We start from the raw sequence: 18,954 nt of genomic DNA on the forward strand, positions 1-18,954 counted from the left end.
GAAGTAAAGTTAAAGGGGGCCCTGAGGTTGCAATTAATTTATTATCCTTATAAAGTCTCTCTCTTTCTCTTCTTTCCCCTTTCTCTTTCTTGGGGGGGTACAGTATAAAGGTCATCCCCCACAGACGAGAGAGAACTCCCTTCTAGAGCTGGGCAGGCTAGGCTTCTGATCTTCATCTTCTATATTTCCCATGTGTGAAAAGAAGATCTGTCACCACTGTAGCCTACAACATTTTGTTGTGGTAGCCCATGCTGACTGATACTGCCAGCAAGCCTCTCAAAAGGTGGCTAATGCAGTCAACCACAAGGGAAATGCAAAGGCCAACTTAATGAGACTTCACTCCATACAGACTAGAATGACAAATTACAAAATACTGAGGATATCGAGTTGTGATGAAGACCTGAAGGAACTGCATGTCTCATATATGTCTATTAAGAGTGCAAAATTGTGTGACCATTTGGAAAAATGATTTATTCCGTGTAATGGAAACCATCCACCTCTCCTTAAACCAAGGTTCTTGGCTCTCTTCCCAACAGAAATAAAACTTTAGGTGTGTACATGTTTACAGTAGCTTTGTTTGTAGTGTCAAGACAGGCCAGTAGAATGAATGAAGCCTTGTACTGTGTTTGTCTGCAGGAACATAAGCAATAAAAAGAACGACCTCTTGGTACATGCAGCAGTATGAATGAGTCTTACAGACACTTCACTGAACAAGGGCACCTGCCAGAAACCAGTGCATTTTTCAGACTCCATTTAATTAGACTTACAGGACATGTCAAATTAATCTGTGTGATTGAACTAGATCAGTGTCTTCCTAGAGACAAAAGCAGTTGACTAAACAGCAGCATGAGGGAACTTCTTCAAGTGATGGGGTATTTTATATTTGATGGGGGTGTCACACAGGTGTGCACATTTGTGAAAATGGAACGTTTATATGTTTTACTTTGAACATCCTATCCCCTACAATGGAGAGACAAGACTGTGCTGACCTGGGTGCAGAGAGCTCAGAGCAGGGAGGCACCTGCCTAGAGGAATAAGCTTTGATCCTTACCCAAGACAGATGGAGGACTGACAGGTACCCACAAGGGTGGGTGGTTTTTATCCTGTGGGAGGGTGTGTTGTCTGTGAAGCTCTGAGCACACAATCTTTTCCTGGTGTGTTCATGTTGTTGCTGATTAGTTCTTTTCAGACTTTTGAGAGGGTTTTGGATGTTCCTTTCTGGGTATAAAATATGAACCTTCACTCTTCCTTTCCTCCGTCATCTGGCAGCTTCACAAGTCACTGCTATAATACTTGTGATGCCTTTGGCATGCCTTCCAGTCCCTCACTGCTCCTCTGTAGAATGTGTCAGAGCACAGTGTGGGGGAACTTCTGGAGACCTTGCTTCATTCTGTTCTCAACACTGCTCCGCACATAGACAAAGGCAGTGTAGGCCCTTTCTATGCTAGTTAACACCTTAGTGGCTCCCAGTGTGATTAGCTCATTGAACAGGAACTCTCCAAAGGACTCTCACATGCTAAGGTCTAGGTCCCCTTCCTGGTGTCAATGATGTTGGAGAGCCCACACGTTTTGAAATTCCTTTGTTCATTTGTACACTCATTCTCTCTCCTTTCTCTCTCTCTCTCTCTCTCTGTCTCTCTCTCTTCCTCTCCTCTCTCTCTCACTTCTCTTCTCTTCTCTTCTCTTCTCTTCTCTTCTCTTCTCTTCTCTTCTCTCTCTCCCCCTCTCTCTCTTTCTGTATGATGATGATGATTTGAAGTAGTTTAAGCTTGAAAACTAGTACAGTAGCAAACATAAACTAGGTGAAAACAGGCTATAATGCAAATGAAAAAATAAAATGGTATTAGTTTACTGATGGTTAAAAATATCAGGACCAGATGAGACTGTGAGGCCCTGAGCATTTAATTTATGAGAGGAGGTCACTTCTTCAAAACACCAAACCTACCCTGCCTTGGCTACCATGAGTAACATGTTATTGTTGTTGTTTTTCTGTGCCTTTTCTTAGTGGGTGGAGTAAAATAACCAGGCCATTTGAAGTGCTCTCTACCTTTCTACACCGTGGTGCATTTTAAGTCAGTATTTCGTTTGGGATGAGAAGGCAAAAATCATCAGTGAGCAACCTGGAAGTTAAAAACTTGTCTCCATGAAAGCACTAAGGGCCATACATAGGGAAGAGAAATGTCAGAAGGCAGATAGGAGCCTCTATGGAAGAACTAGAGAGGCTGCTTCTATGAAACTGAGCAAATTATGTAACCTTCCAGTCATTCCATAGAGTGGAGAAGCAATGCAGGCTAGGCATATTGCGCAGTGCTGTCCCTGGTGTGGTCCACAGACAACAGCATCAAGCATCATTGGAAGCTTGCTGAAAATGGATATTCATTGTTCTCAAGCCTTCCCAAAACAGAATTTCTAGTATTGTTTCCTCACAGTTTTCATACTGGCAAGCCAAAGGCTGCTATTAATTGGTAGCCCTGTTCTGTTCAGGCAAAAAAGATGTTAGCTTGAAATTAATTTAGAAATTAAATTTTTTGCCAATGCTTGCAAATACAGTTTTTTATTAAAAAACTTATTACTGTCTCTTCCTGGCAAAACTGAAAGTCTGATATCCCTTATCCACCCTACTGTTTGGCCCAGGCCCTCCCAGTCAGGTCAAGCCTGACCTTTTAATTTTGTGTAGACTTCCCATGAATATAATTTCTTCTCAGTTCCAAGGTCAAATGTCCATTGTGGTTTAGCACTGACCTTGGCAGTTTGTTTAGTGGTGAATGCAGAAATGGGTGTGTTATCCAGCTCACTAGCCAATAAACTACAAAGGAAATCTACTGTAAGTCTTCTTGAGACAGTTATTTTCCTCTCTTGGGATATTTCTCTTCTTCCTCTTGACACCATGTGTTGACGTGACACTTGTTTTCATGTCACAACCAGTCTGTGAGTGAAGCCAGACCCAGCCAAAGTAATGTAAACTTGAAGAAAACTTGGACCCTGAGCACCCCAAGGAGCATCCTCCCACTCGGCATCCCACCCTACTCTGCACTTCCTGTCATGGATCATCACACAGTTCCTTATTGTTTCAGAGACTTTATTACTGGCAACCAGAAACATCTTAATTGATTCAGAGGAAAAGCAACTCATCAGTGGTGTCTATGTGCCTTTTCCAATGCCATTGTTATTGGCGCCTGTTGCCTCCTGTGGAATATAATTTCCAGTTGTTGAGTCCCTAGGCAATAAACCTTGTTGGTGTTCCTTATTTGATGAATGGTTCCAGAGCCATCCTGATAAGTAGACATGCCCCATATCCCACAGAAGAGGATCTCAGGTACTATACTGTGAGTTGAGAGCAATAGATTATAGCGTTACGGTTGTTACTTTTATAATCATACAGGCACCTTAATGCTGCTAAGCTTATGTACTCTTCTCCGTGGGCTGCTGTGCAGATGAAAGAAATGCTTGCCATAGTCTGGTTCCCATTTTGGGTGTTTTATTGCTGATAGCCTTAAAGACTCACTACTTCTTGTTTTCATTGTGTCTCACATCTGGAAAAGCTGATAAGAAAGTACACTGCTCCCTTTCAGGCTGTTGATAGGAGACAGTCTACACATGGAAACTCTGACCCTGCCTTTCACCAGCACTGTTAAGATTCCATACCATTGCCTTCCTCTTGCTCTCACCACGCACCTTCAGATCACCTCTGTGTGTGTCTGAATCAAAATGAGTTACATGTTTTCATATATTCTTGGTATGTGGGGCACCATTATTTTGAATATCAAACCAAATTTTGAGTGGTCTACCCCATTCCTATGGCATAGACATGACAATGACATGTTCTGGGTGAATATTGCTATTTTAAATCAGTTTGTGTTGGTGCACCTTTATAGAGGTCAGAGGTCAACCTCCTCTGGAGCCATCCACTTTATACTTCAGCAAGCGCCTTTCCCTGACCTTGAACTCACCAAGCAGGCTAAGTTGGCTGAGCTATGGGCTACATTTATTTGACTGTTGGCTTGTTCTCAGTGTTCGGATGATGAGCACATGAACAGGGTTATTATATGGTGCGGGGGACTGAGCTCTGGTCCTTATGCTAACCTTACCAACCGAGCACCTCTCAAGCCACATTATAGTAGATTTTAAGGATGTCCTCAGTTGGGAAACAGTAAAAGGACGTCTTTGTATTCATTCCACCTCTAATAAGCTCACCTAAGTACCATTCCTGTTCCATCTGTCTTTACTCCAGATCCCTCTTTAGAGAAAAAGCAAGTCCTAGCCCTCACCTAGAACCACTTCAGTCCATCTCTATCAGAATATTTTCCATCTTCTTTTAGATTCTTTTTATTGTCTGTGACATATAAATTACATACACACATAGTGGGATGATGACTATAGCCAAATAAACCCACATATCTATTTCCTCATAATTTAGATTTTTATAGTAAGAACACCTATGATTTTTTCCAGGACATAATACAGAATATATTGTGTGTGTGTGTGTGTGTGTGTGTGTGTGTGTGTGTGTGTGTGTGTGTGTGTATGTTATGGGCTATTACTCAGATGTTAAAAAGATATCCTGTTATTTGTGACACCATAGATTAAATTAGAGGACATTACTCTTCCTCTTCTTAACTTCTTTTAAAATATTTTAATTAAACCATGATCTCCTAACAAAATTTATATAGCTCTTCAACATCAAATATCTAGGTGATATCAAGCATTCCTCAGTTTTCTCTAAAGTATCTTTTACAATCACTTTTCCAATTGTAATTCAGTTAAAGTTCATATTTCTTCAGCTTTCTATATAGTTCTTTAACAGTTTTCTTACTAACTTGTTGACTTCATTTCTTTGCTGTCTTATTGGTTTGCTATCGTCACTACTACTCTAAAGATCTGTATAACTGATGGACTCTGTCAACATCATACTCCACAGTTTCCCCTGAACCTAGTCGAGCCTGCACAGTAGTCTGGAAATGAGCAGCTGCTGAAAGAGTGAATCAGTGTGTGTGTGTGTGTGTGTGTGTGTGTGTGTGTGTGTGTGTGTGTATGTCAGTTACCCCATCCACACATCATGTATGTGCATTGATGGCTTCTCCTTTTTGGTCTCCAAATCCCAAGGACTCGGGAGTAAGACATCTTACCCCCAGAACTGGAATTACACATGAGTGTGAACCCATAGGTAGGTATTGGGAACCTGAACCAGGCTCCCTTGCAGGAGCAGTGAGCATTCTTAACTACTGAGTTAGGTCTCTGGTCCTTTTCTTTTGGTTTTTCTCAAAAGGAAGAAAAGTAAAAATGGAGCTGAAAGTTGTTAGATTTTCCTGAGTGAATTCTGTGAGTAGGAACAAGTACTGACAAGAATAAATGCTAACTCAATAGAGATGACCTTAAAAAGAAAGGAGGCTGAAGTAACGAAGTTGAATCATCTTTATCCAGAAGATTTACACAATAGCTGAAGACAGAAAATGCATTTATGGGTTTAGATACTTATTTTTATCAGTATTTATATAAAAAAGATTCTTTAGATTCTTTAAAGCCAGTCTTCAGTTTAGTTCAAAGAAAATTATATGTGAATTTTTCTTAGTTACTACAAATCCTACATGATTTATGGTTCAATCCTTAAACAAATTATTTTTGGAAATAGCATGCAGTTTTAATGCTAATCTGTGGCGACATGGAATATGCATGAGCTAGCTGCTCAGGCCATAGATTTTGCCATCATGGCAGAAATAGTATATACAGTTGGCCCTCCGTATCCACAGGCTCTGTGTCAGCAGAGCTAACCCTCCAACTGGGGATGAAAATAAAGTTGCATCTGCATTGAACACAAGCAGACTGAGTCTTGTCATCAGTCCTTAACAATATACTATAGAAACTGTGTGTAGAAGACTTGCATTGTGTTAGGCATTATTAATAACCTAGAGACAGTTATATACAGAAGAGTGGAGCAGGCAGCATGCAATAATTATACCAGTTTTCTGGAAAGAAATTGAGCATCTATGGGTCTCTTATCCTCATGAGCTTCAAAGCCTGTCTCCTGGTACTAAGGTATGCCAGTCCTTGCACTTTACCTTTTGCTTTACTTTTATCTTATTTGGCGATTTTTTTGGGGGACAGGTTGTCATATAGCTCAAAGTGGCCTACGTTTCGAAGAACAGCATTCCTACCTCCACCTCTCAAATACTGAGATTACAAGTGGTTGCCACCATGTTTGTTTCCATTTTTTTTTAATTCAAGAAAACCTCAAAGATTCGACGTGAAATTGACTGACTCAAAAATTCTTTTCCCTTAGTTGCCTGTAGAACTGGCATTTCTCTGAAACATTCAAGTTTTGGTCTCAAGGACAGATGGCATCATTCTGTAGTTGGTGGAGAACCAGCATGTGTACTATTCTACTAAGGAGAAGCAGAGAAACAAGAGTGGCAAAACAAAAAAGCTCAGGGCAAAGTTAAAAAAAAAACTCGTTTTTTCTCTCTTTCAAAGAGTTATTAAAGAACTAATGACTTCATGCAGCATTAAAACATGTATGCAGGAAACACACATACATCTCCTCATTACTGTCCCACATGATACATGTGGTTGCTGAGTACATAAAGGGTCAGGAATGCAAGATTTACCAGGATCACACAGAGCCTGCTATTTCAGATGATCTGAAATATGTCAGTGATCATACACTGCTATGTCAGTGATCACACACATAGATCTGAGAGACCCAAAGGCACACAGCTGTGGCTTTAGAACCCAGCTCCACTTACCATCTGTGTGGTAGCATCATGAATCTTAGCTGAGAAGGCTGCTTTGCAGGTCTGGGAATTCCATCTTCTTTTCCAAATACCCTGGGCTGGGGCTTTCCAGAGGGTTAATGGAACCTAGGAGAAATGATGTTTTTCCCCTCTCATATTTGGGGCTATCTGAGAGGTGGTTTTTTACCTTAATGTTAGCTATGGGGTCTTTTCTGTTCCTGGAACTGCATGGTAGGGACATCAGCCACATACACCTTCCATTATGACAGTTCAACTAGATGCTCAAGAAATCCCACGTTCAAATAAGGTCACTGTTGACTCCAACGGTGGTGGGTGGGGGGAGAAGAAAACGCTTGTGTTTTTTCTGGCTAATGCAGCATTTCTAGATGTTCATCAAGTTGTTAAAAAATGTGAAGTGATGACTCATTTGGGAGCCCCTCCCAGCCCCTCTCCCTGTCCCAGTTTGCCTGTGGGTTGAAGGAATGTATACCGACTTGAGTTAAAGAAGAAACTTGTGGTTTCCATTATAGTCTGTAAACACCGATTGCTGAAAGCCTCAAGCGTGCTATCATCTCCTGCCCCACACATGCTTTATATACAATCCATCTTGGAAAAGAGCTTGGGAGAGCGCTGTGTTTACTACTCCAGAGCAACCCAACAAATGGGGGTGGTGGTGGTGGGGAGGGTGATCTGCCCTGGGGGTCGATTCACAGCAAAGTGGAGGGCCTTTCTGGTGTCTTTAAAGCATAAGCATCAAAAGAGAAACCAAGGCCACTTCTTTGGAAAGAAAGTCTTTTCTGGTGCCTGCAGTAGCCCCTGGCCACCCTTCATCAACAACAGAGCTCTCTAAAAACACCTCTCCTCAGGCTCACCAGAATGCTTTAGTTTCCCACTTAGACATTTTGCTTAACTTATCCTTAAAGTTATTAACAAAAGGGACTGGTACATTGTCATTTTGATTTAAGATGGTTTTAATGGTGCAGAGATGGGGCTGAGTGCAGGAAATCCTAGAAATGATTCTGGTGGTACAGAAGATCATGCAGAGAAGGAGTGTAGAGAGCATCGCAGCTTTGCCTGGTACCCAGACCATGGCTGATAAGAACTAATCACACTCTGCTTTCTTCAGGAAGCAAGAATCCTGCTTGTAGAATGGATGGAAAAAGTTTAGGATGCACGTTCATTCTGTTTGAATTTGTTTTCTGACCTTGACATTTGCTGGCCTTATGACCAGGGCCACTATGATTTATGATTTAACGTGGGTAAGAGTTACTTGGAGATTTTCTTTGCATTGTGACTCAGCAGGTTTGGGTAGGGCGAGAGATGACGGCCCATGCTGTGTGTCCTCACACTTCACTGAGTAGTAGACCTTTGTAGGCTTCCTCACCAATGACACTTTCTGCTTCAGTCAGAGTAAGTTTAGAATGATGCTAACCTTCTGGGATAATTTGCAGAACTCATGCCACTGGAAAACATGCTGGTGTGAGCCCTGGGCCAGGGATGACAATGATGGAAGGGAGCTTGGGATCCTCAGCTAATAGCAACGGAAGTCTTCTGAGGGTGGACTGGGTTTAATTCCTGCTTCTGCAGGTAAAGAGACCAAAGTGTGCATATTACTCAGCAAGCTACAGTGAGGTCATCTGTTGTTAAAAATAGAGATACAGTGGGCAAGGACATTGGTCATACTTGGGGTGGGTATGCCCTGACTGGCAACATCTGATCTCTGTTTTGCTTTGAGTCATTGACACAAATATTTCATTTCCCAGCTCTTCCTTTATATTATATTGCTATTATTTACTTTCATTCTTTTATAAGTTAAAGCTGTCCTGTCACTAGCCATATCAACATCTTTCATTCTAAAGAGACTAGAGCAAGCTGTCTGACTTCATTCATGTCCAGCCGGAAGCATTTGCTTTTTCGGATGTCCTTTCCACTGCTCCTCCTAATGCTTAGCCTACTTCTAACTCTCCTCAGCTCTCAAGACTGCTCAGCAGAAATGGTTGTCATCATTAATCAAATAGCAGGAACAGGCAGCACCTTTAAAGTGAACTTTTCTGTTCATCCCGTGCTGCAGTACTGTGGATTGTGCTAATGAAGTAATGAGACAGCTAATGAAAAACATGACTCCATGCAGTGTTGGAGTTTGGTGAGTGGCCCATGAGAAAGGCTTGAGGCCACAGCTTGCTTACCAACAACTAGTCACTCCCTGTTAGGAGGTGGTTCTCACCATCTGCTGCTCTTTGCAGAGACTGGTAATATGAGGTTGTTGAAAGGGCCTCCACATGGCTCAGCTTTGAAGAGGTCAAAAGCTTGGGAGCCCTCCCATTTTCAAGTGTTGCGTTTGCTCTCACCCGGTTTTGGCTGTCGGAGATGGTTGTCTGTGAGTGAGATGCTAATGTTGTTGGAGCCTTCACCCCAGGCATGTTTGTACAACTCAGAGCAAAGAGACAGCTTATTCTCTGACCCAAGACTATATTGCACATGTCTGCCTGTTTCCTTGAAACATGAGGGGAGAGAACAGATGGCTGACTTGAGCAGATCCTGAGACTTCTGTTGGGCAGAGAAAAAAAAAATCTTGGCTCTGGAAGAAAAAAAAATGGGTCAGTTGCTTCTCCTTAGTGTACAAAGGGTGCCCTATCCCCAAGCAGTAGAGGAGGAGATAGGGAAATGGTGTGCTGATCTGCTCTAGAGTCACCAGGAAAGGAGTGCATAAGACATGCATACACAGAGAGAGACAGAGTGGAATGGCAAAGAGGCCAGGGACAGCAGGCCTTCCAGAACTGAGTGTGAACAAAGGCACCTTCACCTTGTAATCCTTAACTTTGTCTTATGATGTAATTTCTTGTGCCCCGTGACTCTTTGATAACTAGAAATGTTCCGAAGTTTTTGCAGGAGGAGAAGGTAGGAGACAGGTGTCCAGGGTATGGAGAAGAGAGATGCTCTTTATACGGGCTGCTACTTTTGTGGTCTCCATGTGTCTTGCAGGCAGCATAGTCATTTTTATGTCACTGTCACTTGGAAAGAAACTTACATGCTCTGATACAAAGCTCAGAGAGGTTCTGACCTATAGACCAATGTGCGTGCGAGCGCGCCCACGTGCGCGTGCACACAGACACACACACACACACACACACACACACACACACAAACAAATGCATGCATGTACACATAAATGGGAAAAAAGGAATATGCAGCCCAGGTACGAAGAAACCCAAATATGAACTACTACCTGGCCAAGCCAGAAGGATCCAGAGTCTCCAGCCAGAGATATATGGAAAGACCCTGTCCAAAAATAAATACATTAAAAATAAAACAAGAAAGAAAGGTAGAAAGAAGGGAAGGAAAGGATAAAAGAAAGGATGTAGAGAATTGGCACATGAGATAAATGATTGATTGGCATGTGCGATAAATGCTTGATTTATTCTGACCTTACTGTTTCTATCAGAAATCATTCTTTCACCTCCTTCCAATGATCTGACTCTGTGTTGGGAGCATTGAATGGCTCCCGTCTTGGAGACAGCCTCTTTCTGAGAAACTTGCAGTCAAGTCATTGTGGTGAGACACAGAACAAATGCCTCTGGCATTGGCATCATAGACTCACACCCCACATGTGGCAGGCAGTTCCATTAACTGAAGCCTAACTAACTGCCAGCATCTTGCTTCAAGGGTATGCTGTACAGCATTCTCTGCCAACCCATAGAGCTTGTTTGATTTATAAATGCCTCTCAGAGGACGTGGGGACCAATATCTCGAGAAGATGCTCAGTCAATGAGAGATGCTACATAGTGAGTAGCTGTAGCAGCCCCTCACTTTAACGTCTTTCAATAAAGGAGACTTGCTGGCTAAGACTGTCTTGCCATTTGAGATAAGATCTCCTATTGTAGCCCAGCCTTGGAACTCACCATATAGCCAAAGATAGCTTCAAACTTGTTATTTCCTGTGCCAACCTCTCAAGTACTTGGCTTTTAGACATGTACCATCATATCTGCCTTTCTTCTTTCTCACGGTCTGCCCTGTGGAACCAAGACTTAACTGTGCTCATGGTGTTGTATTAATTTCTCTTAGCTCTTCATCTTTCTTCATTCCATTCTTCCTGCTCTCTCATTCCTAGTACTGGGGCTACTTCTCAAAGAAGCTACCTCAGTGCAAGTCTTGTCCAAGTTTAACTGTGTTTCCAAGGCTCGTGAAAAGATGAAACACATTCATTTAAAGTATAGTAACATGATATAATGTTACAAAAACAGCATGATATAGGAAACATACATCTTATGTACACAAACACACATTAGTTATAAAATAAACAAAGCATACATAATATAGGAGTTGGGGGGCGGAAGTCACCATATGCTAGGATTTCTGGAATTGAGCCTTTATATAAGATTATGATTTCAATACATGGTTAAATGGAATCCTGGACAGGGGAATCTATGGGACACAAAACTTTCTGAAATTCTTATAAACCTCTGTGTTTTTATTTCACCCTTCTATACTAAATTTCAGCCATTAGCAGTGCTTAAGTATCCAGTGGAAACTTTAATCACCAAGTCCCTACTGTGAAATAATGACTTGTTGATGGCTAATGCCATTTGAAACTCAAGTTGTCCATTTTTCCCCTTATCTTCGGTTATGGCATTATTTTATTAAGGTTGGCCCTTTATATTTTTAGAGTGATCATGTAGCTTTATTCCCTGGTAAGACACTAATAAACATTTCCAATGCCAACTTCTATAAAAGTCCCAGGGACAAGTAGAATAGGAGAGCTAGGGTTGGTTTGTGATTGAACTTGTCAGTCAAGGAGAAGTGCAAATGCTGTGTGGTTGGCTTTTAAATCAAGGCCAGATGGTCAACAGTGTTTGGTGGGTCTTGGTTGTTCTCCAGTTGTCTAATGCTCTGAAGTCTGATGAAAAGGAGAGACATTTTTGTCACATTGAAATCCTGGCACTTTAGCCACTTTCCTAGATTCCATGGATGGAGGGCCAGTTCTGAGGCATGGCCCACAGAGAAGATGCTGAGGTAGAGCTTGAAAGAGGGCGGTCCACTTGTGTAAGTGGTTAAGAAAGGGCAGAGGGCAGTCTCTCTCTCTCTCTCTCTCTCTCTCTCTCTCTCTCTCTCTCTCTCTCTCTCTCTCTCTCTCCTCTCTCTCTCCTCTCTCTCGCTCTCTCTCCTCGCTCCTCTCGTCGTCTCTCTCTCTCTCTCTCTCTCTCTCTCTCTCTCTCTCTGTGTGTGTGTGTGTGTGTGTGTGGTGTAGGGGACGGGGTGTTGGATCAGATTGTGATTTCCCACATTGGGCCTGGTTCTGCTTTAAGCAGATATATTTGTTTCTAGGACCAGATTCTCTCTCGCTGTCTATTTTCACTGGGCAAAGGCAAGGAAGGGATGGAGAAGCAAAAGAGGGAAGAAATTCACAAGAGGAAGCAAATAACTCACAGCACAGTTATCAGGAAGAAAATGTAAACCTTGAGTACCAGGCAGCCATAGGCAGATGAAAGCAGACGGCTTAGACTGCTCCCAGTCGCCCAGCTGCACAAGCCTCTGTTCTTGTACTTGAAAAGCCTCACACAGTAACTATTTTGCTCTTTTCAAAGTTTATAACCTTTCCCCTTTTTGCTCAGCTGTGTTCTAATGATATTTTTTTTGTTGGTAGAGAGGATCAGTTTATGAGAACAGGATGTTTGTATTAAATATTAAATCGTTAGGGCTTCCTTCAGCTGAAGGTCTCAGCTTGGCTTCAGTTTTGATGGAAACAGACAAACGTACATTCCTGTACAGCCACAGAGAGTACAAAGAGTTTGTCAAATCTTGATAGTGTAACTCGGCATTGGGCCAAGAACAGAATAATTGGTTAATGTCCGCATAGTGCTTTGAAGATGCGAGGTCTCATGTGCACTCTAAGAGACAGCATGAGGCAGTCCAGCCTTGAAGGCCTGATCCTAGAGATCAGGAGACTGACCATTCCTCAACTGTATTTTGTGGAGCAAAGACTCAGGCTTGCTATGGTGAGCTGGATTTTCTGTGGAAACTGTAGGAGTTCTCAAGGTTAGCTTTTAATTCTGGATTTTCTACGCCAGCCCCTTCTTGGAGCTTAATTATACACTCAGCTGCCTATGGGAGAAAAATCAATGTCATCTTTGGCCTTCAGAGGCCATGCACTGTCCTTGAAGCTGTCCTTCCTTTCGTGTGCAAATATTCCGAGTTTAGTAGTGGGTGCTTGAGAACATAGGCAAATGTAGCATGATATGGCTTTGCAGCTCTTCTGAAGAACGTCAATGCCGTGTTAAAAGTGTGAAATGCATGTGATACAGAAAGAGGGTGGAATAGCAAGAATAGGAAAAAAAGGATTTAGAATGGAATTGGGGAAATGGGAAAGCTCTGGGCTCAGCCAAATGTAAGGATGTATATAAAAACATATAGATACCTCCTTTGTTGTTGTTGTTGTTGTTTCCTTTTTGGGTGTTTTGTTTTGTTCAATAGACCTATCCTGCATCAATCAGTAACACAGCTCCAAGAAGTCACATTCTTAAATCTAAAATCTCACTGCCAGGTGATTGCTCCTTCTCTGACTTATTAGGCAGGCAGCCTCCATAGGCTCCCACACCAATACAGGCTATTACCACTACATGATGGCCCATAAGAACAAGATGCCAAGTTCCTATTCCTGCAGACACAAGCATAGGAATCCTTAGTACCAACAGGGACTAAGTTGGTAGCTTTCTCCCTGTTGATTAGTAGTCACAGTGCTTGAAGTGCCTTGTAAGCTGTTGAGGTGAAAGGTAGTCATCAACAATGTAATCCAGCTGTGGATACTATGTGCTCTAGTACTGACCTTCCAATTGATCATTATCAGTGTGAATGTTTCAGGGCTAGACAACCATTTCCTGATGGAATCTGTGACCTGCTGCTGCCTGAGAGAGAGGGCATGCCTACTACTGTGAACCCGGTCAAAAGCCTGTGGCTGAGTGAAGTCATGAGCCCCATAAGTGTGTTGACTGCTGACATTTTACTAAATGTACATGTGGTTAAATTGCCTTCTAAATGCTTATGTTAATACCCATAGACTGGTGAACCTCAAAGCCTTGGTTAGCTCAGCCTCTTTTATCTGTGGATAATGGCTGAAGCAGACTCATAACTCAACCAAGTGGTGACAATACAGGATGGCTGTATGCTCAGTCCCAAACGGGCCACGTGCACTACTCACTCTGAGGCTTATAGACCCTTGCAGAAGAGAAGGGAGGGCCTGTCGGACATGGAGGATATGGAGCAGTATTGTAAAATGCTGCCTTCTGGACATCACCTGTCTGCTGCAATCATGAGCACACAGCAACAATGACCACATGTACAAGACCTGCACATAGAATATAAGGCATGGGATTGGAGGGGGTACTAGTTGAGAAGAAAAGGAACTTAGAAGGAGTGGAAGGGGGATAAAAATGGTGATGGGCTAGGGATATGAACATAGTACATCACATACAAGTAGGAAGCTGTCAAAAATGGAAGGGGGGCGAAAATTCCATATACAAATGAAAATATCATGATGTTCAGTTATAATTTATTATATATAATTGATACACACATTTAAAAGCTTTAAAATGAAATTAATATAGCAAAATAAATTTTGAGTACATATTCACCTTTTTTTTTTTTTTTTGATATTATAAAACATGTGAGTGCATAGTTTCCATTGCACTTTGCCAAGTAGTTTAGGAAATTTTACTTCAGGGACTGAGCTGGGCAAGCACTGGGTGTGCCAAAGACAAGGAAAAGGAAAGAGTTAAAGATGAAGAGGCAAGAAGCCATCACCATGCCCAGGTCTCAACAATCGAGCTGGGAGGCAGCTACTGGACCTCAGGTGCTGCATGGAGATGGGATCCCAGAAAGGTCCCTGCCAGAGGGGCCAGTGGCAAGGAGGGAATGTAGCTATGTCCAAGGAGCACTCAAAGCAGAGAGACAGGGAGGCATCCTCTAGATGGCTTCTTCTTTCTCCTGCCCCAGTTTCTAGGGCACCCAGTAGACTCAGAAAAGTGGAGACCAAGTGGCAAAATAATCTGTAAAACAAAGTCTATGTGGATTAACAATGTGGTATGGCTGTAAGGTTGGAAAGGTACATGGATGATGGGTGCACAGAGAAAGCTCTGCCACTGAGAAGTCACAGGCACACGGTTGATGGGTACAGAGAAAGCCCTGAGAAGTCATAGGCACACGGTTGATGGGTACAGAGAAAGCCCTGAGAAGTCACAGGCACATGGTTGATGGGTACACAGAAAGCCTGCCACCAAGAAGTCTTTTATCATACCTCCATTGGGGGCAGGTACCATTAGCAACCAGGGAACATATTTTCTCCATTTACTTTCATTGAATCCGAACTGCCATATGGATTACTAACTTGCTCTCAAGCAGTGTTAACTTTGTACTATGGTAGCTTGGTGGTGTTGTCTTAGGTAAAGAAGGGATACAGAACAAAACGTAAGTAGAGGCTTAGACTTGTGACCCCTCTGAGTGTTTGCAATTCTTCTTTCTTTACCGACTGTATATAGACAAAGGTGGGTAGTATGGTACTTATGTGTGGTGAGGCCCTGCTAGGGGACAAGATGTAGGATGCAGCTTTGAATCACACTGACAAATTGACGGAGAACAACAGTCCTCCTCAGGGAACTGAAATAGATGCTGTCAATAGAGCTTTTATTCTGCATGAGGGTATGATTGACATATGTGAGAAAGTAGATCATTGGTCTCAAGTATCATATTCCATCTCTACCTATCTTGTGATTTCAGTTACTTCTAACTACTTGAAAGACAGAAATCACTGTTTCTGTACTCTAAGACTTTTGTCCTTTCTCTGGGTTCTGTTAAGGTCTTCTATTTGTTTCTTAAGTGGTTCTCAGAAGAGCAAACATGTGCTAGCAATATGTGTAACAATATGTATGACAACTAATACACACATATGTATTTTTGAAATGTTGTACACTCTTCATGAATCCTTCCTAGTGTATATATATAAACATATCCATTGTCTGTGGGTATTTGCTTATATTGTCCTAGGGGTACAGTTATTACCAACAACAGCATGCGTCCTTGGGGAGAAGTTTATCTCAAACTTTTCCTGCCATGTGTCTCTCAGCAAAGGCTCTTTTTACAATGTTCTGCCCTGAGTCAGGCATAGAAACTAGGCATTAATGGTTGGTGTATCATGCCAAGGAGAAGTCTTCATAAAGGAGGCATTAAGGCATTGCTTTGCCTTGCAGGGAGATATTAACACTTTAGTCACAAATTCAGGAGATACACTCAGGAGAGGTGCATCTGGCTTGGAAGCCTGGAACAGCATCTCCTGGCTACTGTTGTCCACTACTAAGCATCCACATAAAGATTCCAAGAGCCATGTCTCTTCATTCCTGGGCTCTGTCTTTGTGAGAGAAACCACACATTCAACGAGGCCAGCCTCTGAAAACAGAGCACTAAACATCTCACCAAGTTTGGCAAATGATGTGGGTAATTTAGAACTTGATGGTGAAATATTTTGTGCTGTGTGGGATAGATTGTGTGTGGCTTTGTTCGTCTCTGAAGATGACTTTTTAAATATCCCATTTTTTGGTCTGAATACACCTCCACAATTTGAATCAACTCTTGCATTTAGTGGTTAGTCTGACTGCCGGTAAAGATATTATCTCTGTAGTCTAAATATTAAACTTCTTCATTAACCATAATCTGCACTTCTTCCATTTTTTTTTTCTCAGCTCTCTTTCTATCCAGTCCTTTTCTGTTTCTCCTTAGTTGACCTGAGTTAGGAAGCTGCATCCCTCCTCACATCAATCCCTGCTACTTCAGGAGATGCTCTCAGTTATGCCAAACTCAAGTCCACGAGCTCACTAGGTACAATGGTGGATATCTTCCTATAAATGGACCAGTTACTAATTTCCATATTTCTCCCAAATTTAGATTCTGGATTTAGAATGTAATTCAATATTACATAATCAAATGTATATAAGGTGATGAGGAAATTATGATTTCATTTTTATTAAAAACAAAACTACCCCAGCAAATGAAAGCACTCTGGAGTTGACATGAACAGAGTCTGTGATGTTTATTTTGAACTTTGTATATTGAGCACGCCTCTCTAGTCTTCTAGCTAGATTCACTCTCACTGGGGTGTTTGAATAGATACAACAAACCACGAGAGAAGGCTTTGCTGGCGATAATGCCAGCCAGACTGGAATCAGGAAATACCAGGGATCGTACAGTAAATGTGGAGACTTCCAGCCTAATTTCACAGTCTCGGAAGTTCGAGTAGAGCTTAGACTGGGCGGTAGATCTTGGGCATTCCTTTCAACAGACTTCCGGTCACATGGTCACCCATGCTACATCAGAGGAGTTGCCTGTGAAAGACCTTGGTTATCTAAGTTCTTTGAAGACAAAATCCCAGGGTTCTTTGCGTTGTTGACCATGCCTGGAAGGTGAACTGGGGCTGTGCTGGACAATGGGAAGGAGTTAGTACACCTTGATGATCCTTCAAAGCCAGTTGGAAAACCATTTGTTGTGGTTGAAATCCCTACTGGAACAAAGAAGAAAAATCCTGCCACTTGCTAGTCACTTTAGCATACTAACACAATCTGAAAGGTTGGTGGTGGTGTCACCAAGGTCCCAAGCCACATATACTTAATGAGTCTCTGTGAACAAAAATAGTCCCAGGAATCAGGTGCAATGAATTGTAGAAAGCACGGACCTAGAAAACTCCCAATGCTCCTTTGAGAACGTGGCGATTTCTATTTGGCTCGTGAGGAATGGACAGCTTCTGTAGAAGGGGATCTAGTTAATCATGCTTACAGTGTAGACCCTTCAACATCAGCAGCATCACAATCTCACAATTAACTTTCTTTCCGTTAATTTCTCCAAATCTGATAAACAACTCCTCATGTTCTCAAATTTCTCCGCTCAGACGGAAGAGAGAAGAAGGTAGTCTTATGAAGACTGCAGCCTCATTGGCAGCTTAGAGTACTCCACCAAGCTATTTGGCACTGTTCATTTTCTGTGGCTGTGTGGCTTAGGTCCACGTTTGCTTGGGTGTAGGCCATATTCAGCCCTTAGATGTTGCTTTGTTGTTTCAGAGCCAGCTGCTAGACATCTTCTACCTGAAAGTTTTTTTCCCTCTATAATGTAACACAAACATGGGGTTGATAACCAGTGGTATTGCTAAATCTATATTTAAGGACAATGATACAGAGCATGCAGACTGGGAATAGTTAGGACAGTGGAATTCTGGCTACCATTGAAACACATGCATATTAATGTATTTATCCATGTGTGTTGTATGTATGAAACAATACTTTATTTATAAATAACCTGTATCAAAATAGTAGTGATTCCCCATAGAAACCTGTGCCCTTCTTTCTCCCTTGGTATAGGTATGATTTCCCCATGAATGCTGTTTTATTTTATGTCTAAATTATGCTCCAATGATCACTGTGTCAATAATAAGTCACTATTTCAGAATGTATTTCAATAATAAGAAGTAGTTCACTAAGCTTGGAAGACACTAACTTATTTTAAATAGAAAAAATCTCCCTACTGGTTATTGTAGAAGTTTTTTTTCTGTTCAGACATTATAAACACCACTCAATGGGCCTCTAAATTATCATCTTCCTAAAATATTTAAATCTTTTTTCATGTTTCACTTAATCTTTTTTCTTTTAATTAAAAATTAATTTTAATTTCTTATTAAATATTTTACATATGTATTTATATTATTAAACATATATACAATATTTACACAAATGTAAAACACCTATAATTTATATTTGTGTAAGTTGTATGACCATAAATAAGAGCCCTTGAATGTGAAGTAGTGTTTTCCTAGTTTAACTTGGTTTTTTTTTTTTTTAACTCTTATGCACTATTGATTACATATATTTAAAATTTTGAACTTAAATTATTCTCATGGGGTAAATTTAATACCATTAACATCCATCATAGTATAGATGGTCAGACATAATAGAAACTCAAGAGCAATAGAACATTATCAAATTGAATCTATTGCCTGAACTTGAAGTCTGTGCCTAATGGTTGCTTCTCTTTATTAAAAAGGGAAGTGGTGTTTTGAGAGCATCTAAGATATCCTAAATCCAAATCAAGTGTCTTTCTTTTATATAATTAGTGGCTGAAAAAAATATAGTCAATATTACTTTCTTAGCATTGGATTTATGTCCTTAATGCTGTATCATTATCACATAGCTAAGAGCCA

Source organism: Acomys russatus, chromosome 4, assembly GCF_903995435.1.
Source record: "Acomys russatus chromosome 4, mAcoRus1.1, whole genome shotgun sequence".
Classification (NCBI taxonomy): Eukaryota; Metazoa; Chordata; class Mammalia; order Rodentia; family Muridae; genus Acomys; species Acomys russatus.